The 26165-nt window shown below is 38.9% G+C and overlaps 1 pseudogene; it reads right to left on the bottom strand.

Annotated features, from left to right (window-relative positions):
- Nucleotides 1-9634: 9634 nt before the first annotated feature.
- Nucleotides 9635-10466, bottom strand: LOC139779567 (uncharacterized; annotated as a pseudogene).
- Nucleotides 10467-26165: the final 15699 nt, after the last annotated feature.

Below are 26165 nucleotides of genomic sequence, written 5' to 3'. Positions count from 1 at the left end.
TAAATAAGAAACACTGGAGGAACTGGAACCGTATATCGCCTTCAACGTCAAGGGATCATCATGTTACGGTTCCCTCTGGAGAACAAATTGATTTGGACAGTTTTAATCTTATTTCATTTATATATCAACATGATGATGACAATTACGACGAGGCTAATTTTGCCAGCTGTCGCGAAAGAATCCGCGCTCGAGTTGCAATCATTACGCGATAAAATAAATACCGCAGTCGCGGCTTTGAATAAATTAAATCGCACACCTGAAGAGCTATGGAGCGATATCCTCATAAGTCTCGAATCACAAAAACTCGATGCAGTTACGCGAAAGGCATGGAATTTAAAGTTTAGTGAAAATCGAAATCCTCCGTCATACGATGACTTTAGAAAATTCTTGGATAACCGAATCCGCGCTCTCGAGAATTGGAAGCTCCCCCCTTCTTCCTCCGATAAATCGAAAAATGCGAATCCTCATAAGATAAGTGCAAACGTATGCGCGAAAACTTTCCCGCCGTGTTCGTTGTGTAAAGCAAAGCATGCTTTCTCTGTCTGTCCAAAATTTACCGAGAAGAGTCCGAATCAGCGACGAGAAATTGTACAAAAGGAGAAGGTATTTCAATTGTTTAAGTCAAAATCATGGAGCAAAGACGTGCTCCAGTACATATTCGTATCGTCTTTGTCAACGAAGATATCACACGCTGCTTCACGTAGATTCCGACTCTTCTTCGAAACCCGCAGAGGTCACGGTGTCGACCGAAACGCCGAAAACCGTTGAATCGAAAGGCAACGAAGTAAACTCATTGTTTGCGTCGTCGCATACCAATCGTTTGCATGTTTTGCTCGCGACAGCTCGGATCACCGTTAGCACGTCGTCCGGTCGTGCTGTTATCGTGAGAGCCTTGCTCGATCAAGGCTCCGAAATGACCTTCATAACCGAGGAACTCGCGCAGTGTTTACGGTTAAAGAGAATGCGAATGCCGACCTCAGTTTCGGCTGTCGGGTGTATAAATGCCGGGATGCTTATCGGTACGCGGCTCAAATAACGATCTCTCCGAAAAATAAACAGACTCCGGCATTCTCGACGACCGCATTAATTTTAAAATCGCTAACGGCATACGCACCAAAGCGTTTGCCGCTCGAGCATACATTGGCTCATCTCGAGGATCTCCCATGGGCTGATCACGACCCCATGAGCGCAGATCCCATAAGCATCATTATAGGCGCTGAATTGTACAGCTCTCTCATTACAGATGAAATTCGAAAAAGGGCGGTAGGACAGCCTATCGCTTAAAATTCGGTGTTGGGATGGGTAATATCGGGGCCCATCGCTTCTTCTCATGTGGCATCTCACGCCAACGACTTCGTCAAACTGTCCGCCTGGCAGTGTCCTCAAATCGGATCACGCGGGAGTATTAACGGCGATCGGCCGCGAGGCCTCACGCCACTCTGACACGCTTGGCTCTAGAACACCGTGACCGCCGGGGCACGAAGCCCTCGGGGCACGCGCTCCGCCTAACCGAGTAAGTAAGGAAACGATGAAAGTGGCGTCGCACGATCAACCATCGTTCACGGTGAATGCTCACCATTGTCTCAATTTCCTGTCGCTTGAACAGGAGCTCAGGCGGTTTTGGGAAACGGAAAAATGCGTTCCGAAACCACCACATATTCTACGTCTCACCCCCACTCTCCGGCAGCTAAACGATATACAGTTTTTCGCCTTTTTAAGGGGGTAGCCTGGTGTAGCGGCTTCAAAAAATCGAATTTTTTTTGCTTAAATTGATAGTATTCTATCTCTAGAATACGCTCCCTAAACCCTAAGCATGAATTTAGATTTTAGCGGGCTGAAATGAGTGTTTAATGTATATTCCGACTACCGACGCCGTTCGACTAGAAACACAGTTCGACCGTTAGCGTTTGCGCACGTGTTTTTTGATTTTTGTGCCGAGTTTTTTCAATTCGAACATGTCTACGTATCCGAAAAGAAGCGCAGTCTCGATCATCAAGGCCAAGAAAAAAAAGATTTCAAGGAAATCAGTTCAGCAACGAAAGCGGGGAGGCTCTTGGAGCAAGTGGTTTGCTCCAAAACACCTCCACTGCGGCCGGAAGATCATAGAGATTGCTGCTTACATAGCAGCTGGAATATTTAACGAAGGCTATCTGTCAGTGCTAAACATAATGTCAGACATAGTTATTGGGACAGCATGCAGAGATTATGCCGACAAAATTAATAATAGTCGTACGACCTCGCAGAATCGTCGAAGTAAAAGCATTGCTCGCGAACTCAAAAATATACATAAACAACGGCTGTTGGAGCAAAACGAGCTGTATGAAGAAGTTGAGGGGATATTATATGGAGCAGGGATAGCAGATTGACCAAAAAGTATAGGTAAATCAACAATAATAAGCTTTTATCAACCTTCTTTCTTGTTCGAAAACTTTAAACGCGTTTTTCTCAAAACCATGTTTTTGAAATTGGCGTACACGATAACTCAAAATATTCTTGATGGATCCAGACCATTTTTTTTTAAATTAAAGGTAATTAAATTGCCTTGAACTTATACCTATAATATGTACTAAAAATTTTGTTTAAAAAAAATTATAAACAAAAGAAAGTGCGAAATTCATGCAAAAAACAAAATTTTTTTTTCAAACCACCATTTTTAAAATTTTTTATGATAAAAAAAATCATGTTTTAGGTATAACTAGAAACTACACTCATAAACTTTACAAAAAAATTTTTTTCTGGTTTCAGATCGTTCTACGAGATGCTAGAGTGTACGCTATTCAGAAAGAATTTTCGAAGCCACCTTCGTATTTGATCGCATAACTCCTGTGTACTTACATATATTTATTCAAAAAAATTAATTTGAACATTTCAATATGTACACAATAAATGGTGTTAATTGCAAAAATATATATTAAGTAGTTTCTTTTAAAAAAAATCAAGAAAAAGAGCTTGTTTTTGGCGTTCTACACCAGGCTACCCCCTTAAGCGAAACCGTGATCTAACAAACGTTTTAATTAGTCTAACAATCAATAACAAACGACTAACAATCGATTCGTAAAAAAAATCATAAGTCGGAGTTGTCCGGCTAACTATATAATCAGACTTCAATCAAGTCTAACATTTGGCAACATTATTTTATTATTACAGACGAAAATGTAGTGTATGATAACGGCAGATTATAAAGTGTTGTTTGCGTTATGGATTATTGTAAAATCCGAAAATTAAAGAGAAAATTTTCTATATAGTGGGGAGGCCCATGGACGATATCTTAGTTTCCCGGGGCCTCCCTTATATAGCGCCGAGAGGGACACCCGGGGGGGTTTTAGCCGGTAGGAGTCCGGCATAACCGCCCGCCCCGCCCCGGGGGCGGGGGTATCCGATGCAGGATTTCCCTTTCGTTAAAAAAAAAAACCGAAAATGTAGTAGATGAGCAAATGCAAGTAGAAGAGCAAAATGCAGAAGATCAGCACGAAGATGAAAATGTTCTTCCTAATGGCGAACAAAATAATGAAGAGATTGACATTCGAACTGATTGTAAGAGTTCACAACGAAGTATGTATTATATCGTAATAAAATAGTTGTAGCGTAAAAATAAAACTTTCTAAATATATGTATGGAGAAATATATCTAAAAATTAAATCTCCCGCAGCAAATACAGCGAGTGCAAACTTAGATGTCTCAGATATAGATTCTGATCAGGCATGTCCAATATGCATGGAACAATGGACCAGCTCGGGAGAACACCGCTTGTGTTGCTTACTCTGCGGACACTTATTTGGACAAAGTTGTATTTTCAGATGGCTACGCGACTCGTGCAGCAGTACGAATCCTTATTGCCTACAATGTAACACGAGAACTGAAATAACAGATATTAAATGGCTATATGCAAAAAAACTGACAGCAGTTGATACTGTCGAATACAACAATTTGCTGAGTAGTTTCTCTACTGTGAGTGCTGAAAAGGTTACTTTGCGAAGAGCATTAGAGCGTACTAATGCTTGTTTATTCAGAACACACACACACACACACACACACACACACACACACACACACACACACACACACACACACACACACACACACCCACACCCACACCCACACACACCCACACACCCACACACCCACACACCCACACACACACACACACACACGCACGCACACGCACACGCACACACACACTCGTAGCAGTCTTGCTACGTGTGGACCAAGTGTGGACTAACCTGGCACGAAAGCCAATTTAATTTAATTTCGAGACCGCTCAGGTGGCTCAGGTGGACTCGAACCCGCTTCCTCGCGGTTATTGGGAACGGGCACCCGGCCAATATGGCGGCCATAAGCCGGCTCATATACACGTGGAACATATGTGTGCTCACAAGCACACAAGTCTGGCGCTTTACCGCTAGACCACACTGCCACCCAGTTTGGACAAAACAGATTGAACGTACTTCTATAAAGTACGTTCAAAGAAATAGCTAATTCAGATACAACAATTAAGCAGAATGATCTAAAAATTATCCAGATTTATGTCTCATAACTCTTTATCATATACTACGATCTTATTTATTGACTTTTCAAACACCCATACTTTTATAAAGTATGGGTGTTTGATTTTTATAGTAAAATATTTGTATGCATTGCAATATTGTAATGTGTATGAAAAAATCTCCAAGTACAATCTGACCGTTGAGGAGCGTTCAACGGGCTACATTAGAGCTATTTACACAAAGAGATTAAGATTAAATATGTCGCGAAAAATGTGATATAAATTGCAAATTTTTCTTTTATGCATCTGAATTATAATTTCCAGATAATAAGAGATTTTAAATGGCATGTTTGGCTCCATGACAACTCTCCACCAGAGATGCCCGAAACAAGGCTAACCATCAGGGCTAACCATCCACCAAAAACGATGTATCGATTTAGTGGACAGATGAATGAAATGGGATGATAATACTTATTATCCTTTTAAACGAACGGATATAGCAGAATTCTTTTATCTGCAAAAAATATATTTTCTAAACCATTTATGTGTCTGTCGGCAACGGCCGCGATCGTCTTCGCCGAACGCTTGTTTTCGAAGGACAGCGTTTCTGTTACCATGCTATGTAGATATATCACAGCTACTACAATCAAACTTCAATTAAAGTGGACAAGACGTCCCACGAATTAAAAACAGAAAAAAAGGCATAAACCAGAAAGGATAAGGTAAAGAAATCTTTATTTTAGAAACAGAGTTTCCATCCAAGATATATTTTTTGTCTTATGCAAAAATATGCCTCGCCGCATGCATATGGCGATTATGAGTATTATGGCACCTACGCGATGCCACGGACGTTCTATGTTTCTCGCAGGGACCGCCGTAACAAATCTAGCAGTAGTCTATATTTCATCGTTCTAATAATGTCTGACGTTAGATAACATTACGGAATCAAGCTACATAGAGAAGGTTGTTTGTTGCTTAGAGAAATTTTTTCAAGTTGGGTGCAACTTTTCTAGCATTATTATGACTTGGTTTTACTCAATTAAGTCGAGTGAAAGTAAAAGTTATCCAGGTGACAAACATAAATGAAAGTTGAGAATCTTTGAATTGTATCGCGCTTAATGTCACGATTTGTGAAACTTATTTTCAATTATTAAGATTTAGGAAAGGGGTATATTTTATCGTAATTATAATTTTCCCAACTAATCTATTGTGTGTCCTGATATCTTGAAGCTTTGTAAATTTTGCTTTTGCTACAACTTTTTGTATCATTAAGCGCATACCGTATTAAATATTACTTAACAAAACTGGTATCAACTTGGTATCAACAGATTAATAGTTAATAGAGAGTTGCTCCACGTTGGTTGGTCCAACTTTTTGATAATATATTGTCAACATCTTGTAGTTAGTGTAGTTTGCGTGAAATTATTTCATCTTAATTTCGTCTCTTTCAAGTTTTACATATAACTCCTATTGAGCTAATGAATTAAATTAAAATAAATACTTTCCTGAGATTGTAATAGTTTACACACATGTGTCTCACTCAGAAAAGTGACCTTGACAACATACTAAAATATCAAGGTCATCCAAGGTGGTCCCCCCCATCTATACAATTACCAAAATAGGAAAAAAATAAAGTAAAAATAGGTAAAAAAATAGGTAGGGTGCATATTTTTCGGGCTCTCCCGATTGATTATCACTGTCGGAGTCACAACAAAAGTTTTTACCAAGAAAACCGCAAGAAAATATCAAAATTCGGAAAAGGCCTTATTATGTAGAATTACCAAATATATTAAGTAAAGAATTAATTTTTAGAAAAAAGCCGGTATTTTTCTATAGATTTCATTGTTAAAACTTTTATTAATATCATAATTTTCTAAAATTTGATAGTCTAACCTATCCATATTTTTAAAAAAATATTTCTAAACAATTTTCTAAAATTTGTTTAATATTTTAAAGTTTCCAATTAGTGATAGGATAAATAAAGATAGGACTGTACGATCTGGTAATTAGGCAAATTTAAATTAGAAGATAGATCGCGCAATGAAAAATTTCGGTTATTGTAGCGGCACAAAAAATACACATTTTCTATATATATATATATATATATATATATATATATATATATATATATATATATACATATATACGTTCGGCGCTCGCCTGATTGTATATAGTAATTATTAGTATAAGCATATTCATTAGCATAATCGTATTCGTGTTAATATTCGCTTTATTTCAGTAGTTTATTTCGTGTATTGTCATTAGGCTTTACCATGAGCTGTCAATGCTCATTATACGGTATATTGCCGATGAAATCAGTTTATTCACGGTGACTCGCGCGAAACGTCGGTAGATCGCGATCGAATCGTATTATCGTCGCCGTCGTGGCGACAGTTTTTTATATCAAATCTTTTGTACAAATGTTTGATACAACGAGGGGCGCGTGTACTTGGCGCCATTTTTTTACCTTTTTAAAAAAGGTAATTTTGTAATTATAACTTTATCAAATGGTTTCAGTTTCGCTCTATATGTTAGCGATATCAAGAAAGAAAAGTGGGCAAGAACAAAAATTAGATGGGAAGCAGTATGCTTCACAATAAATGAAGGATTGTTCAAATATTCTCGGCGTTACAAAATATATTTAGTAAGTATTACTTGTGGTATTGCAGTATTATACTATAATACTATTTAATACACGAGTATGAAACGAGTTCGCGACAGCTGAACGTGCGCGGAGCAGTCGGACAGTGATTTCCGCCAAAAATATTTTTTTTAAGAAGAAGCGATCATAATGCGGGCTAAAATTTGGGGCCATTTTTATAATTTTAATAAAGAAGAAGATCAATTCGAAGTAAACTGCATTCATTGTCCCATTGCAATCGAAGCAAACAGTAGAACAACATCGTTAACGAACACGCGTTATCATATGCAGTTGAATCATCCAGAGTATGCCACCCAACTTGAAAGCGATCGTCAATTACCGCAGGAGCTGGTAAATCAATTCCGATTAGACAATTATTATGGAATATGCCGGGTGTGTCAAACCGGCCGGATAAACTGTATACGCAGTTTTAACAAACTGTATCAGCACAGATGTCCTAACCGGCAGGATTTAGAAAAGGAATGGGGACGATGGACCAAATATTCGCACTGAACTACTTGGTAAACAGACAACTGGGAAAGGAGAAAAGAAAGATGACAGTATTATACATAGATTTGAAAGCGGCGTTCGACTCAGTAGACAAAGAAGTATTAATTAGGGCGATGATAGAGAGAGGAGTGAGGCAGGGACTAATAAATAGGGTAAAGGAGGTACTGAGAGAAACGAAGAGTAGGGTAAGAATGGGAAGAGAGAGTGGAGGAACATTCTGGATGGCGAAGGGCGTGAGACAAGGGTGCCCATTAAGCCCTATACTCTTTAACCTATTAATCGCGGACTTGGAAGATTATATGAAGAAGGGAAGATGGGGAGGTGTAAAGCTGAGAGGGGAGAAGATTTACACTTTAATGTATGCGGATGATATAGCCCTGATGGCGGAGGAGGAACAGGACATGAGATCGATGATAAGCAGGCTAGAGGGATACCTGGACAGGAAGGGTTTAACATTGAGTATAGAGAAAACAAAAATAATGAGATTCAGAAAGGGTGGAGGAAGGAAAAAAAGTATGATTGGAGATGGAAAGAAAAGAAATTAGAAGAAGTTAAGGAATTCAAATACTTTGGATACACACTGAAGGAAAATGGGGGACAAGAGGCGCACATCAGAGAGAAAAGAAGGAAGGCGGCGAGAGTAATGAGGGAAGTTTGGGGGATAGGGAAAAGAATGTGGAAAAATCTGGTTATACGACACATTGATATGGACAGTGATGGGATACGGGGCAGAAGTATGGGGATGGAAGGAAAGAAAGGAGGTAGAAGGTATACAAGAGAGACATATCAGATGGATATTTGGGCTAAACTGGAGGACACCTGGATATATCGTGAGAGATGAAGTGGAGAGGGAGAAGATAAGAGGCAGAGCAAGAGAGCATGGAAATTCGAGAAGAAGCTAGAAGAGGGCAATGGAGGGGGAATAGCGAGGAAATGTCTGGAAGAAATGAAAGAGAGATGGAAGAAGGGGAAGATAATAGGAAGGTGGGAGCAAAAAAGAAAGAGTTACCTAGAAGAGTTGGGGGTAAGAGTTGAAGAGGAGGAAGAGTTGGAAGTTGAAAGTTTGGAGAACAGAGAGAAATTGAAACAAAAGCAAGAAAGGATAGAAAAGATCGCAGACTCGAGATACAACCGGTGGTATAAGTTTATAAGGAAGGACGGGATCCCGGAATACTTAAAGAGAAGGACTGGGAGGAAACAAGGTGGAGTAGGATTGCAAGGTTTAGACTCGGTAATGAAATTAGGGAAGGACTATATTGGGAAAAGGAGAAGAATAGAAGGTGTAGGATGTGTGGGAGGAAAGAGGAAACATGGGAACACATATGGGAAGAGTGTACGAGATGGGAGAAGTGGGATGGAGAGGGGTGGCAGGAAGTGGCGGGGAGGTCACTGGGAGAAAGAGGGGAGGGAGAGGAATGGATGAAAGCGATAGAGGAAATGAGACAAGAGATAGGGAGGAGAATGGAAGTGGTGGATGAGAGAACGGTATGAGTGAAATGTATGAGAGAACGGTATGAAAGGAAGGATGTAAAGGAAACGGAAGTCCAACTTTAGAGATAAGATAGATATAAGAGCGAATAAGCGTATAAGCGTATAGAAGCGTTAAGTGTTAAGCGTATAAGCGAACGAGCGAGTGAGCGAGGCCAGGTCGGGATAGGAAGCACGAGTAATGTACAGGGTTGGGTACGTCCCTTCAAAACGCTAATTATGTAAAGGTTTGGGTACGTTCCTCAAAAACGCCCTTTAAAAGCCCCTTTGGAGCAAATAAAGTACTTATTCTAAAATCTAATCTATCTAATACTATTTAATACACTAATACACGTCTATCAACGGAAATTAAAGCATCACTTTATGCCTTTTCCTTAAATTTTTTTTTCTATGTTATAAAATAATAATTTTAAATATTCAAAATGTATTTGAAACGTATTGATTTACGTTACATATAATGTAAAATAAAGAACTTTGCAATGTTCGTATAAAATTCCAATGAACTTTCGATGTCACATCTGATTTGCCAAAAATCTGTTTGATCGGTGAATTTGTCCCGTATAATCCATTTTCTCTCTCAAGCTGTACTGAATCTTGCTGGAATAATTCTTCTCGAATAAATTGTGCAAATTATTGATTGCAAGAGGATTGGTTTTCTGATCGATTATCCCATAGCTTTTTTGGTACGTTCAAGATAGAGCAATTTTGCTTTTTCTGTCAACTTCGCTATGGTTTCCTTGTTAGTCACGCAGTCTAATATTCCTGTACCCAATTTTCGTATATTATTCTCAAGCATCTCCTTTCCAAGCACTTCCTGTCCAAGTGCTTCCTTTCCAAGCATTTCCAGTCTGTTAGGCGTATTTGAATCAACTATATTCAGATTAACTATAATTGGATTAACTACGTTTGAATTCATATGCAGCAGCAACTTTCTGGCAGCTTGTTGCTTAGCAGTCTTCTTGCACCTTGCCATAGCCCTCTCCCGTAGTGACCCCACACGGTAACTTCCATCGTGAACGTTTTCATGTGAAATGGTCCCTCCTCATAAACAAGCTTGTACAGAATGTTACTCGTCGGTATCTTTTGTTGCTGACAAAACTCTTACAACAATCCAACGTAATTACGGTCAACGGTTGACTCTTCATTCGGCGAAGACGTCTCGTAGACTTTTTCAGGACTTTGTGTTATATTTGCAACTGAAGATGACGATAAATTATCTATTGGCAGTGGAGCTTCATGATTTGTGTCGAGCAGTAATAGCATGTTCTCTGCCGCATTATGCTTGGCTTCCTTTTTGGATGTTCCTGTATCACATGCTTTCAATTGTCGAGAGAGAGAGACACATTACAAAACACATTACATGTAAATTGTATGGTAGTTCCGTCCAACCTTCTCTTCGTAAATTTGTAATCAGGGAGTTTAATAAATCTTTGTTTAATTGACATTCTTGTAACGAATTAATTGTCGACTTAGCCATTCTTTGAAAGTACAATGTCGCAGGATCGTCTGACGCAATCTCTCCGATTACTCCAAGTCAGAATTGACTCCAGTTCGGGCAAAATCGAAATGCTGACTGCGTCGTTGTTTCGTATTTTATGACCTCTTTTTTTTAACACGTTTATACGAGAGATCGTGACTGAAATCAAAGGTGGGATTCAACGGTACGCGAAACATTCCACGTAGCAGCGGGAATTCCCGTTGATCTCTGCCATGGTCGTTCAGCTCTAAATTAAAAACATTACTTGTTTTCATTATCTTATTATATTCCGAGATCTAGCAGCGCCAAGTTTCTTTGCATTAAATATTTCTTTATTTCAATTAAATCTTTTTATTTTACGACACGTGCCCACTCGAACCTCCGGCAGGCCATTACCCATATAGGAATACCAGTCTTTGCAACAGCCCCAATGCTCGGTCCGATTCAGGGCAAGCTATGATTAGCCGATGCTTGGTGCCCTATATTGGCCCATACGTGGCATATGATCGGATGCCATTGGCTGGCATTCGGGGAGCGCGCTTCACGCGTTTAGTGTTCACGCCGCATCGCGTACTTTCGTTTCTCAGTTTAATTCTTGCAAATATGCAAATTTGTATCTCTTGTGCGAACATCACTCTAGATATTGTATTGAATTCGTTCATCATTAACAATCAAACCGACGATCACTTTCGGAAACAAGGTAAGAAAACTAATGACGATTTTATGGTTATGTACGCAAAGGTTATGATGCGTCGTCTATAATACACAGCGTAATTAAGCTTCGTTTAAGAAGTAAGAGAAATAACGAAGAAACTTCCGACGTAAGTATAGCCGTAAGCGAAATAAATTAGATTTATTTCTTACTCCTTACACTTACGCTCGGTCAATCAGAGCGGATTGTCGGCTTGTGCATAATCTCTTTCTCGAATGACGAAGTCTGATTTCTACTCTTATTTTACCGTATTGTAGACAGAACTATCGTAAGTCCTTTTTACTCTTTCTTACTCTTACTTCTTACGCTAAACTTACCGTGCATTGTAGACACGCATGATGAGATGCATGTAACAAAAATTCGGACCTCGTTGATACAAAAGTTAAATGATATAAATAGATGAGTAAAGAACAAAATAATCATCCACTTTTTGCTGTCATACGATTCACGAACGAGAAATCGGATTCAAGAAGATTGATTGATTTAGAACCCTATTCATGGATATATGAAATGGAAGAAGCAGAATATCATTGCTTGTATCCCGATAAAAGCCAATATCGTTTTTTGGATAAGTGGCTTGCAACAAATAAAATGCCCGATGAAAATTGGGAGTCTTATGCAGTATCCATTATTGTATATGCAAGTAAGTAATGATCTATCATGATCTACGTCAATTTATAAATAATCTAATATTATTAAATAATGTGTATTTGTATCTGTGTCTTTAATAACATAAATGTCTATAAATCATTAGAAGATTTAAAACAAGGAAAAAGAAGACTGAAACGAGCTTTAAAGACAGAAGAGATTCAATGTACGGATGATGATTTACGTCATAATAATAATGAGAAAGCAGTCATCATGTCTAAAGAGTCTGTAGCTAAACAGCTAGATGCAGTTAATCCGTGTTTCAATTTCGAACAATCGATAAAAAGAAAGAATGATGAAACAAAGAATGATGAAACGAAGAAGAATGATGAAAGTGAATCAGTATTGTAGATTTGTAATTTAGTACTTACATTATGCTAAAATTTATTTAAATTTTTATAAATATTTTTTTATTTTAGACATACCAATGAAAACACAGTTCACGAAAATTCGTGAAAAACATTTCAACCTAAACGACAATAGATTAACGCGAGACAATAGAAATTTCAAAATTCAGCGTCTCGATCCGAGAGAAAAACATGTTTTGATCGATGACTAACGAAAGTCATCATCGGAAAACCAAGCCTAATCGCTAAAAAGTTGAGACATATCCCATGATAATCCATCCCTACAATCATATATAAACCGTCGCCGCGATCGAGTTCGGAGCCATCTCCGCCTCACGGCACGCCGCGCGCCGACGCATTCGCCTCGGCGGTCCCAGCCATATTTCCTAAAATAAATAAATTGTGCTTGTCAATCACATATAAAGGGCGTGCGTTATCTAAACCCACTCTTTGCTAACTCCTAGGCTCTAGGCCGGCGGAACCGTAGTTTACAATGTAACAACATACTTTTCTACGTTGATCGCTGACGTTCTACCAAACTGGAGGATAATGAGTTGAACGAGAAAATCAAATAATCCGTAAAGTTAACAGATCGCATTTATGTTACGTCGTACGCGCACATTTTTTTTTTTGTAATACATAATCTTTTCGAAAGTCGATAAATTATTCTTGAAAACTTTTAATTAATTTACAACGAGAGAGTTTCCGGAAACTTATGGTTCCTTTTCAATGGCAGTAAAGTACAAAATTTGCAATTCAACGTTGAAATTAATTAACACAACTCTTATCAGACCGCATTCGTGTCCCGAGGGCACCTCGGCAGAGCACGAAACATTCTGGTCCTTCGAGCCGGATCGGGGTAATTCTCGTTACGAGGAGAGTTTAGACACGTACATTATCAAGCACAATGAGTGAACAACTGCTAGAAAGGCAGCTCCAGTGACTGCGAAAGGTCGACCGCGCGCTGGAGAACTTCAAGAAAATTTGAAAAAATAACTTGACTGCGGCGAAGATTCGCAGTCGAGTCAGTGACTTGAAGGACGTCTGGGCCACCATCGAAGGTGGACACTTCGCCCTCCTGGCCGCGATTCCCGTTGCTGAGAGAACGACTCACGACTACTTCAAGGATCAACAGTACGAGGCCTACGAGGAGAAGTATCGGATCGCCTCTGATTATATAAACGAGTGTCTGGAGGAACTGGAACCGTATATCGCCTTCAACGTCGAGGGATGATCATGTTACGGTTCCCTCTGGAGAACAAATTGATTTGGACGAACAAACAAGTTTTAATCTTATTTCATTTATATATCAACATGATGATGACAATTACGACGAGGCTAATTTTGCCAGCTGTTGCGAAAGAATCCGCGCTCAAGTTGCAATCATTACGCGATAAAATAAATACCGCAGTCGCGGCTTTGAATAAATTAAATCGCACACCTGAAGAGCTATGGAGCGATATTATCATAAGTCTCGAGTCACAAAAACTCGATGCAGTTACGCGAAAGGCATGGAATTTAAAGTTTAGTGAAAATCGAAATCCTCCGTCATACGATGAATTTAGAAAATTCTTGGATAACCGAATCCGCGCTCTCGAGGATTGGAAGCTCCCCCCTTCTTCCTCCGATAAATCGAAAAATGCGAATACTCATAAGTGCTAACGTATGCGCGAAAACTTTCCCGCCGTGTTCGTTGTGTAAAGCGAATCATGCTTTCTCCGTCTGTCCGAAATTTACCGAGAAGAGTCCGAATCAGCGACGAGAGATTGTACAAAAGGAGAAGCGGTGTTTCAATTGTTTAAATCAAAATAGGCAAACGACACAAATCGACACAAGTGTCCAATCCAGATCCAAAAATGTGTCTACGATAAGGGCAAATGTGGTTGAATCTGATATTCTATCAAAATCCCTGCGGTGGACTAAGACCTATAACTGGGAGTTTAGCTGCATTGATCCAGATAAGACTCCATCTTTATTGCGAGTGGACGATATATAAAGAGGCGAATCAAGCAAAATATTGAAGACAAATTCTAATGAACATACATGGGCCAAACAAGTAAAAAATGGAGAGATGCTTGCAGACGATGCCGTATACCTGCTCATAAAAAAATGTCTACCACATGCCCTGCAGAAAATTGTTAGGGTATGTGTGCCAGGAACATTAAGCACAATAATGGCAGCACCGAAATTTAAAAACCCATCGACGGCGATTCGAACAAATCTACGAGATGTAAATTTCTGCATCCTATGTAATGTGATAGGCTGTCACTTTTTTACCGTAATCTTAAAAGTGGATAGACATACGAGGCATTGCATAGGTTGTGTCGTACTGGACTCATATCGGTCATATAGACCCAAAGTGGCAGATGATATTTTTGAAACTATACGTTATTCCGAAGTAACTTGCCATATATTTAAATATCCCAAAGTGCCACAACAACAAGGTACCAGTAACGACTGCGGTTTATACGCAGTCGAATATATTCAGAACCTCACCGAGAACAATTTAGACCAGTTGTTCATCGGTTCAACCGTTCAACGGTTTGTGATATAGGGCCTTCTGCAGAAAGTCAGACACTTCCTTTATTTTTGCTGGAGGAGGGTTATGACGAGTTTGACTTTTCAAATTTTAAAAACCTTGTTTTAGTTGAAGAATTATACCAAGACTCTAATGCACTTTTTGAGTAATTATTTGTTTTGCTCATGAATTATTTGTTTTTTACTTATAATGACTTATAAAATATAATGACATCTTACATTTCATTGCAGAGAAGCCGGAAGGCCCCTCCTTCCTCCTCCATTGCACGCCGGTGCTCCGGCAGAAGGGGGTGGGAATATCCATATATTATTATCATGTTATTAAATATCTTATTTTCGAGGATCTGGCAGTTCCTACTTTTTCGTATGATTCACTATGTATCGAATTTGATTAGGTCATAGTTGACCGTTAAGCCGAATCTGCCAATCTTCAAAGCGATATAGCTCGCGGCTCTGTTTACGTATATACATTGCAGACCTACATTGGTAGCATTTCAGCTTCAGTTTGTGATATGGATTTTTCTGTAGAAAGACACTTCCTTTTGATTCTTCGTTTCATCAATCAGTGGAACCAACGGGAAATGAAACACTTGATAAGTAATTATTTGTTTTGCGTATATCACACAATGTAGTAATATGTAACTTGTTAAATATTGACTTTTCTTTACAAATAAATAGAAGAACAATCAGAAGCAGTTTTTAGGTAATTATTTGTTTAGGTAATTGTTTGACATCAAAATCAAACAAATAAGTATATTAATTGTGAAACCCACGCCGCCAGACAATAGTAAAATCGGGCCGTCATATACACTCTCAAGGAAAATTCGTGAAAAACACTTCACACTAGATAATAACAGATTAAGGCGAGACAACAGAAATTTCAAAATCTAGCGTCTCGATCCGTGAGAAAAACATGTTTTTCAATCGATGACTAACGAGAGTCATCATCGGAAAAACAAGTCACCCACCAAAAGGTTGAGACATATTCCTTGATAACCCATCCCTAAAAATCATATAAAAACAGCGACAGCGGGACACCAGGCATCACTCCGAAATTATAAACAAGTAGAGTCCGCGTGCAACGGCATTCTTAATACAATCACTTCCGGTCTCAACCCGTGCCGTTGACTTCATTATAACCAAATTCTGTGCGCGTCAACATCACGTCGCAGTCCCGACGACCAAGCCAAAGCTCCGGAAGAATCCACAATCCAGCATCACCACTGGCCCTGAGACGTTCCACGTCCCGAGATTGCAACCAGCAATATGTACTCGCAAATTCACCGCCGCAAGTCCCTGGGAGTAGCTATCCGGAATCAGATAAATAGGAATAGGCGGGCGCGCGTTATAGAGCGGAAATTCTTACGCTCCTACATAAAAAGAAACAGATATTCGCCGCGTTTCGCGCCTCCTCCATCATTCCCTGTTTCTCTAAGCTATCGAGTCCTTCCCGATACCCCTGGACTCATCTCCCTTCCTAGAGCCCTCCTATTCCTCGGTTTCTTCCGAGAAACTCGAGGATGAAGGCAGAGCCCCGGCAGAGCCCTTTCCTAGAATCCTATTCCCCGCTTCCATTTAAATATTCCGAAGAACCGTACTACAGGCAGAGATGCCGTATGCATGAACTTTGCTTACAAGCTCGAGGAAGGCACTTCGAACATTAATTACGTTAAATTTTGAGAGTGGATTAGGCCTATTGGGGAAACCACTGAAAAAAGCGCGCCGAGCTATTTATTTCAAGGTGCAATGTTCGTGGACAGGTGGAGCGTTTAATAAAATTTCTAATATGTATAAATTCATGTTCACTTGGCACAATGTGTCTATATTACTACTTTTTTTTAAGCAAAAGTAGATTAAAACAACATTAACACAATTAAGAATGTAATTGACTATACTGGCAATGATTATAATCGTGGTAACAATTATAATCGTCGTGACAAAACAACGGAGAATGATGAATTAATGAAACATTTGTCACACTAACCTTTTAGTAAGTAGCCGTTATTTATAATTATAAGATACAATATTATTTTAGGATTAGAAAATATTACGGATAAACTTAATAATGCAACGTATACAAGATATAAAAGTGATTAATTCACTAATACGCAAAGAATACATGAAAATTCAACTAGCCCTGAATTGAATTTTACAATAACATCCCATAAAATAACTCACACACAGCATAAAAACGAAACGTATGAAATAGTATCAGATACTTCGGACAACTATACATTAAGTCGAATAATTAATAAGGAACCGACTCGTACGAATGATTTTTATGATTCACTCCGAACATTAGCCGAAAGTTTAGAGATAATAATAAATCATGTGATGAGCTTTATAAATAAGGCAAAGCAAAGTAAGGCAAATTCTCTTTACGTACATAATAACTATTACTTTAAAGAACAATACATATTATTTCATTTCATTTCAATAGCGTAACAGTCCGAGTCGGACCTAGGCCTTCCCCAAAGTCATGTGCTTGTGGTGCGCACGCAGGTTGTACACGAGCAAAAAAAACAACAAATTTTTCTGGACGAGAGTGTTATTTTAGCGCGCCGAATTCGTGATACGATTGCGTGTCTCGAAAGATGTGAGAAGGGAGGAACGGATGCGTACCGCTGTGTGTGATATACCTGCGTACTAATTAATTACAGCTGCGTAGATTATCGATCCAAGCATAATGGCGTATACATTTGATATTGCGTACATACACATAATCCGTCTGTTTTTGTTGTTACGGTTACGAGACAACGATGACTGGAACTCGACGATCGTGTAACGAAATTATTATACCGCCATTAGCATATGTGCAATAAACAGATGTATCTATAGAATTGTTTCAGAATTGACGGATATGGAATTGTTCGTGATGAAATTTAAAATGGATTTTCTTTATACAGACAATATTATTATTCATCGTTTTTCGAATTGCGATACTCTATATCTTAAAAATTAAAGACTATTTGCACTGTTTTTATGAATAACGTAACTTTTGAAGTTAAATTACTACATTTTTGTATATGTAGTATATTATTTTATACTATGTGGCATATTACCCTTATGGTTGGGTAATACGCCATTTTGCAACACTTTTTCTTTTTAATAGTAAGCAATCAAAATATTTTATTAAAATCATGTACAAATGACAAATAAAAGAAGGAAAAAGGAGTATGCAAAGATACTTCAAAGAAAAAGAAAAATAGAAAAAAAATCAAATTTCTGTTGTGTGGCATATTCCCACGAGTACATGACGCGGAACCTCGGAAAGCTATTCTATGCTTTAGAAATCATAAAAAAAACAGGGGTTACTTTAAATTGTAATATCTCGTTAAATAATCGGCGCAGGACAGTTTTTTTCTCCAATTGTGTGCGCGAATGGGCGAAGGAGTTTTTGAGTCCGAAGGAAATCGAATTAGAATGTAAATTAATGTAACGAATTGTCTATAATTAAAACTGACTATTTACAAAGTTTATATTTACAGTGTTTTTTTCTTTTTTTATAAACGAAAGAAATAACGGACGAAGGCGCGCGTGAAATGCAGCTTGGCGGTTGCACTTATCGCGAGCAGCAAAAGAAGGTTCGAATACAGAGACTCTAAATTTCGAATCCGACCGACGAAAAGAGCACGGAATCGCACACTTGAATACGGAAGTAATCGCATACTGTTAGTATAGCAGTACTGAGCTCGAGTGTGAATCCGCGCGCGGAGAAAAATTTCTATTTCAAACTCTGCTCTGCACACGAGGGGAGACGGACCTGACTTTAAGAAAGAGACGTACTGAAAAGTATGTTTCTCTCTCTAACTTCTTCCGGACAGGAGTCTGTTATGTTATGTAGGGGTCAGTCCATCTATATATAAGGTCTATGTATGCGAATGTCGAATCATCCGCTAGATGGCATCCGCTAGCTGGCGTTTCTCGTATTTAAAATACGACGAACGATAGTCTAAGAACTCGAGGCAGCAGCTTGTCGGACAACTTTTAAAACGTTTCAGGAAGTCTTATCGAGAAAACAGTGGATATCTGATGTCAAAATGATATCTGATAATATTATTTTCACAATATCTTTATGAAAAGGTCGACTTCCATGCCTAGAGAGGCATTGGTCTCTAAGATAACCTTAGACACCAAGAACCGCGCCGCTGAGCGTCGGTCGAGTCTCTTGTCGACTTTAGCGGAAGAGACCATTGTAAGCGGCAGATTGTGACGGCTAAAATGTCAAGTAGATATAATAAGAAAACTAAGTTATCGACGCGGTGATTATAGGAATTTTGAGAAGTGATGTAGAATAGTTGGCGCTAGCAGCGATGGCGCTAGCAGCGATTGAAAGAGGAACGTGATTTAGGAATATTTTGAGGTAGAAGAGTCGCGATGAAGCCAGCGTGAGAATAGGATGTATTGGGAAAGTAAGAGAAAAAGCCAGCGAGAATGGCGCGTATTAGTAGAAGCGAATATGGTTTTTGATGACGAAGAGAATAGTGAAATTGTGTGTATTCTATTGAAGCGGCGTATATATTTATTGAAGTTGTGTATTTATTGAGACTGAGTATTTATTGAGTATTTAATAGAGCGGCGTATCGGCGAATATCACCAGAAACATTGTACTTGACTTTTTGGCTTTGAATATATATATATATATATATATATATATCCTGACAATAAAGTGTTCTTAAAGCTGTTTTATACCAATCGTTTACACCATGAACCGAACCGCTGAGTACCGGTCGTGTCTCTTGTCGACATAACCAGAGAGGCCATGAACCGGGCCGCTGAGTTCCAGTCGAGCCTCTAGTCGGCTCGTGTGTCCAGGAGGCGTGCCACTAAGCACGACCGAGCCTCTAATCGAGCTGAGTGCTCGTGCTAAAAGCAGATCCTTTCTCGAGGGAGCTCGACGCAGTCGCCTGATTCTATTCAGAATAGCGAATAGAAATATGCTATTTTGAAAATTAACCGTCAATTAAAAGTTAACAAACGTTGAAAATAATGACCCTGAGTCGCCTAGGTCTGATCAAAATGATTTTAATTTGGAGATGCGTATACTATCTCATAAAGAAGAAAAATATACGAAAGCTTTTATAGGCACAATACTATCTGTTACAGCCACACAATACAATTCAGTATTGCGATTACAAAAGATTACAAACGAGTAATCACATTGATAAACTGTGTCAAATTTTCTGCAAGACAGAATCTTCAGCATCTATAGCATCTTCAGCATCTTCAGTTGGTCAGTCAAGGTCATTATGTTTAGTTGGTCAGGCAAGGTCATTAAGTTCAGTTGGTCAGGCAAGGTCATTAAGTTCAGTTGGTCAGCCAAGGCCATTAAGTATTACAAGGAAGAATTTACTTTATCCACCACCTGACCAATCTGCAACTCAAAAGATGAAGGAGTCTCGTAAAGAGCAGGAACATCTGTCTAAAATGATAAGCAATACGACTGATTCTATAAACATGCTCGTGAATAATTTATCAGAAAAGCGTTCACAATCTGTCACTCCTGTCGATAATGACGATAGTGGAGAAGATGCAGCAATGGCAAAGGCATTACTTTATGCGTTGAAAAAAGTAAACTCCAAGTACAAGATCCAATGTTACATGCAATGTTTATCTGTTGTGGATAAATTCCAGAACGTGAGAGAAGTGGAAACGGAAAGTGATGAGAATCTGTAATTCCTTCTTCGCTCGGCCACCAATAATAATGAAGACAGGTTCAAAAACTGTCCGGCACATTGGGAATTTTTGGATTTGCTAAATACCCTAATAATATATGTACACATATATAATATATATAAATATATAACGTATATGCAACATAATGTTACAAAAAATGTGATTTTTTAGATAGTGTGACGTTGCGGCCCGCCGCCGTCACAAGGCGCGTAATTTCGCGCCCAGGGACAGACCAGGGAGGCCACGGCGAGATCTCCAGGGGCCGGATTCGATCGCGTTTCCGCCATCTGATTATTTTTCTTTTATTTTTTATGACTTTGTAATACGCGCGGCGCCTCATTCACACTACGGCAAATCTCCGAGGGAGTACCAGTAAAGGGGAGGTCCGGGAGGACCAAGGACCGAGGAGGGATGGCGAACGCGGAAACGGCAGGGATCACGGGTCGGCGAGGGCAACGCGGCAGGCGTGCGGCGCGTGAGACAGCGACGGACGAGGCCGCCGATAGCGGGGCCTCAGGCGCCCGGGTAAACCCGGCCCCAGCAATCCACCTCCACGGAACACCGGCCCACGGGGTGGCTGGCCAGCACCCTAGGATCAAACCGGAGGCACACCGGCAGGGACGAAGTCCCGTCCGTCGCCTAGGACAAAATTTAAGGAGTCGCTGCGTCGCCGAGGGACCGTTGCACGCCCCCGAAGGATCCCCTTACGACGATCCTGCGCCGAGATACCGCGAGCTTGCAAGCTCGCTCCCGATTGGTCGGCACGCCCCGCAGGAAGGGGGCCACATCGATTCCGCAATCGAGCGGATTTGGCGCGACACTCTCTGGTCGTCCGTCGGCGCGTACGAACACGAAAAGTTGAGATCCGCGATAACCGCCCTGACTCGAGAACCCGTTCGACGTTGCGACTTGCGTTGGCAGGAGGTGACGACGAGGAGCCCCAGGAGGAGGCACTGCACCGGTGAGGTTGCCCGCAAGTAATACCGTAAATGTCGAGCTACAATGCCGCCCTCCGGTTTGCGCTCTCGCTCCGGAAAACGTGCGTAGAATCACGGGATATATGGTTCCTCGCGAACCGAGCGTAATTTTGCGATCGACAGCAAGAGCGAAGGGCCTCGGGATGGTATCGTGGCCGCAGGATCGCGATAGAGACGTTATGACGAGCCTCTGGACTCTGGAGATCGCGATAGATTCGTTGGCGAAATCCGGTATCGCGAGCCCGTTTTCGCGTAATGTCCGCACTTGTAATTGCGTCTCGCGCGTACGGTGTTCGCGGCATATCAAATTCGTCCTTGCGTTACCAAGAATTACTTGCGTCGGAATGTTGACTGCGTCGACACATAAATTGCGTTGTTGTTCGTATCGACTATTTGCGTTAGGACCAGGCCTGCGGCCGGTTTGCACTTTTCGGTCAATTTTCTTATTACCATCTTCACTCCTCTCGGTTCGTATCATCTGAACTGCTCGCAGAGACGAAAGACGCTCGAACTCAGGGACAGTATTAACTGTAAATCATATGGGGCTTCGGTGCGTGTTGCCCTGCGTGCTAACCACTGTTTTTTTAAATACAATTTTGTGTGCGTGTGTGTGTGTGCGTGTGCGTGTGTGTGTGTGTGTGTGTGTGTGTGTGTGTGTGTGTGTGTGTGTACATAACTATATAATATCAGGCTCCGTATACAAGTTTATTATATAAAAAAGTCACGCAAATAGACGATAGTATACATTTAAATTTAACGTTAATAGATTTCCACATCACCATTGAGGTATAGTACTATTGTTGGTGCGTTTTTTTAAAGTGATTTCCCTAGTATGCCTATTCCACTATAAAGAAAAAATTTATTAACATTTCGTCACTCTCAAGGACGAAACATCTACGTCAATTCTTGATGAATTTACTCGCATTAGCGAGAATAACGATGTACCGTTTAAAGAAGTACCGTGCATCCGATTTTATGCACTTTATCTTCAAAAATGAAAATTCGCATAGATATGTACATCCAAACATTGAAAAAATTTTGAGTCAGAAATTTCGCAATTGGGGATATTTGTCTTTGTTCAAAATTTTGAAAAACTCTGCGCCTGTTTCCGCTGACGATTTCAATGACTTTGCAAATCGCACAGTTCCAATTGATAATCAACACTCTGCTCAACTGTAGGAACAATTCGAGAATTTTCATAAAGCACAAGATTTTTTTTCAACAATTCAAAATTGCGAAATCGTGTATTAAATTATGTAATTAATAAATTAATCTAAGATACACATATTTTTTAAAACCACACTTCGTGCCATGTTCTTCAATAAGAACGCTGCAAGAAAGAAAGGACAAGACTATTTCTTTCCAAATGATTTGAAATTAATTTTAAACGTGCACGGAACGAATTGACGTGACTCACTAATTCAGATATTGTTTGATTAGTCTGTTGGAGCTTCAAGTTTAAAGTATTTAGGTGACAGGTCAGATCTGAGGATTACACATTAGTAATTCATTAGTGATTCCTCAACTTGAGGAATTGCTTGATATTGATCCATGTCAGACACTTGAAGAATTATCTGAAGCATTGGGTGTTGATAGGTCCACCGTTGGAAAACGCCTACATGCGCTAGGAATGGTTCACAGGGTAGGAAATTGGGTACCACACGAGTTGAAGAAAAGGAACATTGAAAGGCGTTTGGTCATGTGCGAAATGTTGCTTCAACGACAACAAAAAAAGGGTTTTTTGCATCGGATCATCACTGGCGATGAAAAATGGATTCATTATGACAATCCTAAACGCAAACTAGCATGGGTGATGCCAGGTGAACCAGGTCCATCAACACCAAAACGCAATATTCACGGGTCAAAGGTAATGCTCTGTATCTGGTGGGACATGCGGGGTGTAGTCTACTATGAGCTACTGAAACCGTCCGAAACTATCAATTCCCAACGTTACCGACTTCAACTAATGCGTTTGAAACAAGCTATTCAAACAAAACGGCCGGAATGGCACGATAGACACGAGAAGCTGATTCTGCAGCACGACAACGCTAGGCCACATGTTGGTCAACCCGTCCGAACATACTTAGAAAGGGTGAAATGGGAGGTCCTACCCCACCCGCCGTATTCACCGGACATTGCCCCTTCAGACTATCATTTGTTCCAGTCGATGCAGTCGGCACTTACTGGAGTGCGCTTCACTTCAAATGACAGCATACAAAAATGGGTCGATGACTGGATCGCATCGAAAGAAATAGAATTCTTCGCTCGAGGAATCCGTTTATTGCCTGAAAGATGGGCGAAGGTCGTCGCTTCAGATGGCAACTATTTTGAATAAAATCATTTAATATCATCATATTCAAACTATGCTTTTTTTCTACATAAAAAACAATTAAAACTTATTCCCATACCCAATATATAGATATATATGTACACAGAAACTAATATAAGGCTGTCAAAGACCTAGGCTTGGATCACATGGCTTTTGATTCTAATTTGATAGTATATCGTTACAATCCTATTTCTCTTATTATTATATACAGATTAATTGTATTTTTACATAAATTTTCTAAACTATAGATTATGCAAAAGAACTTGAAACATCTCTTACAAGAATGATAAATAATGAGGACAAAACGTCTGCAGATTGGGAGGAACAAATAGTGCTGAACGATAAATCTGAAAGTAACACAAATGATAATATTGAAGAAAATATTAACGAAGTTAATAATGATTTAATTTTTGATAACAACTCAGTACATAAAACAAAATATAATTTTACTACGGGTAACTATCGATACATTAAATAAATGTTTAATTCCATAAAGTACAATTCAAAAGAAAGCTAAAATTATTTCAAACATTTTCTAGAACAAACAGTAATTTTAAATACTATGACAAAAATACGGCTTAGTATAAGAAATATACAATCTGATGTGAATTTGATAAAACAAAAATTGTTTGGATATGAAATTGGCAAATTGGAAACTGCTTTAAAGCAACACGATTTAAATATTCCCTTCAGTAATTTTGACCAATGGGCTCAATTTGAAGCAATGATTGAGGCTGATAAGATAATAAATGATTGTTTTGTAAGTGTTTACATAAAACTAATACTTTCTCTTTTCGTTATATTTACACTCTAATTAAGTAATTCTTTTAGGTTACTACAATTGAGTTGTGTTTAGATAAAGTGTCTAACAATCCGACAAAAAGTATCACAAATATTTAAAAAAAAATTATGAGTCGAGAACTTGCAATGCAGTTTACTGCAATAAAAAAAAGTAATAATAAAGAGAACATTTTTAAAAATCAAAAAGCATATATCCCTATTAAAAGTAAGTAATTACTTAACGTTAAACAAATTTTTTGTTCATATAATTTACAAAGTTTTTTAAATTTGATAGAGGTCATCATGAATTGCCATTACGATTCAAGTGGAAAGTCCATAACCGAACAAGCCTTCCATGTTTCATTGTCTGCTGCTTTTGCAAACGTCAAAGACTGGGGTGGACGTTTAAAAAATTAATATTTGCTATTTGTTATATAACAGTTAAAAATTCAAGTTTTTAATTCCTAGTCTTAAGTTTTAGTAATCTTCAGTTTTGAAATCTCTTTAGGTTTAGTTTCACAAACATCAATTAACTTCTAATATTAGATTAACTCACTCTTCATCTCTTTCTAAGGGAGACGTTAGAAAGAGACAAAGAGTGAGTTAACCTAAGGTTAGAAGTTAATCGATATATGTGGAACTGGGCCTTAGTAATATCTTTAGTTTATAAGTTTATAAGTATTATTTATTCATTAATAATAATCATTATATTCATTATAAATATGCAATATTATTTTCAAAAATTTATTTGGTTCTTTGATAATTTGGTTTTTTAATAAAAGTATTCTGTATTTTCAATTATTCTGAATAAATAAATATTTATCATAATAGATTTATGTACATTTTTACAAAAATTGAATTCTATATTAAAATGTTTTATGTAGTGCTTTGTATATTTTAACTAAACTGTTATTGTAGGATGGTTCTGTAGCGATCTAAGGTAGCCGTCTTTTTTACATGATTACTCGATAACATTCAGAACCTCAAATTTAAATTTAACGTCCTATATTATAAAGATATATAAAAAATAATTATATAAAACATTTGGATTAAAATTTATTTTTTTAGAAGGGGGGGGGGTTCTATTGCAATTCAAAATAAGAATCGATGAGAAATCCGCTTAGTAAATCCTACTAAATTCCTATAAGTTTTACTGACTGGTATCCTATAAGTTCTACTGACCGGGAGCATGTAAGTTTTACTGACCGGTATCCTATAAGTTTTACTGAGCGGTATCCTTTTTAAAAGTGGGACGTTTCCCATCCGGATTCCGACAGGATTTTCTAATCAGAATCTAATGATAACTAGGGAAAACTGATCAGATCCCTGCTTAAATTTCCACACGGATCCTTCCCGTGTGGAAATCTCCCCATCTTATCCCCACTTATTATTGGATTCCGATGAGATTTCCCCAAGAAATGAAAACTAAAAGGATTCCAATCTGTCTTTCTAACTTAGAACCTGGTTTTGTTGAATTATTAGAGAAATATAAGAATTTCCGGTCAGTTCCTCGTTAGGAAATCAGGCATTTGCACATGTCAGGTTATTCAACCCGGATG

Source organism: Temnothorax nylanderi, unplaced genomic scaffold (assembly GCF_030848795.1).
Source record: "Temnothorax nylanderi isolate EJ_2023f unplaced genomic scaffold, tnyl_v1.0 TNYL_tig0232_pilon, whole genome shotgun sequence".
Classification (NCBI taxonomy): domain Eukaryota; kingdom Metazoa; phylum Arthropoda; class Insecta; order Hymenoptera; family Formicidae; genus Temnothorax; species Temnothorax nylanderi.
The sequence above is the reverse complement of the archived record's forward strand: the minus strand, read 5'-3'. Positions and strand labels throughout refer to the sequence as shown.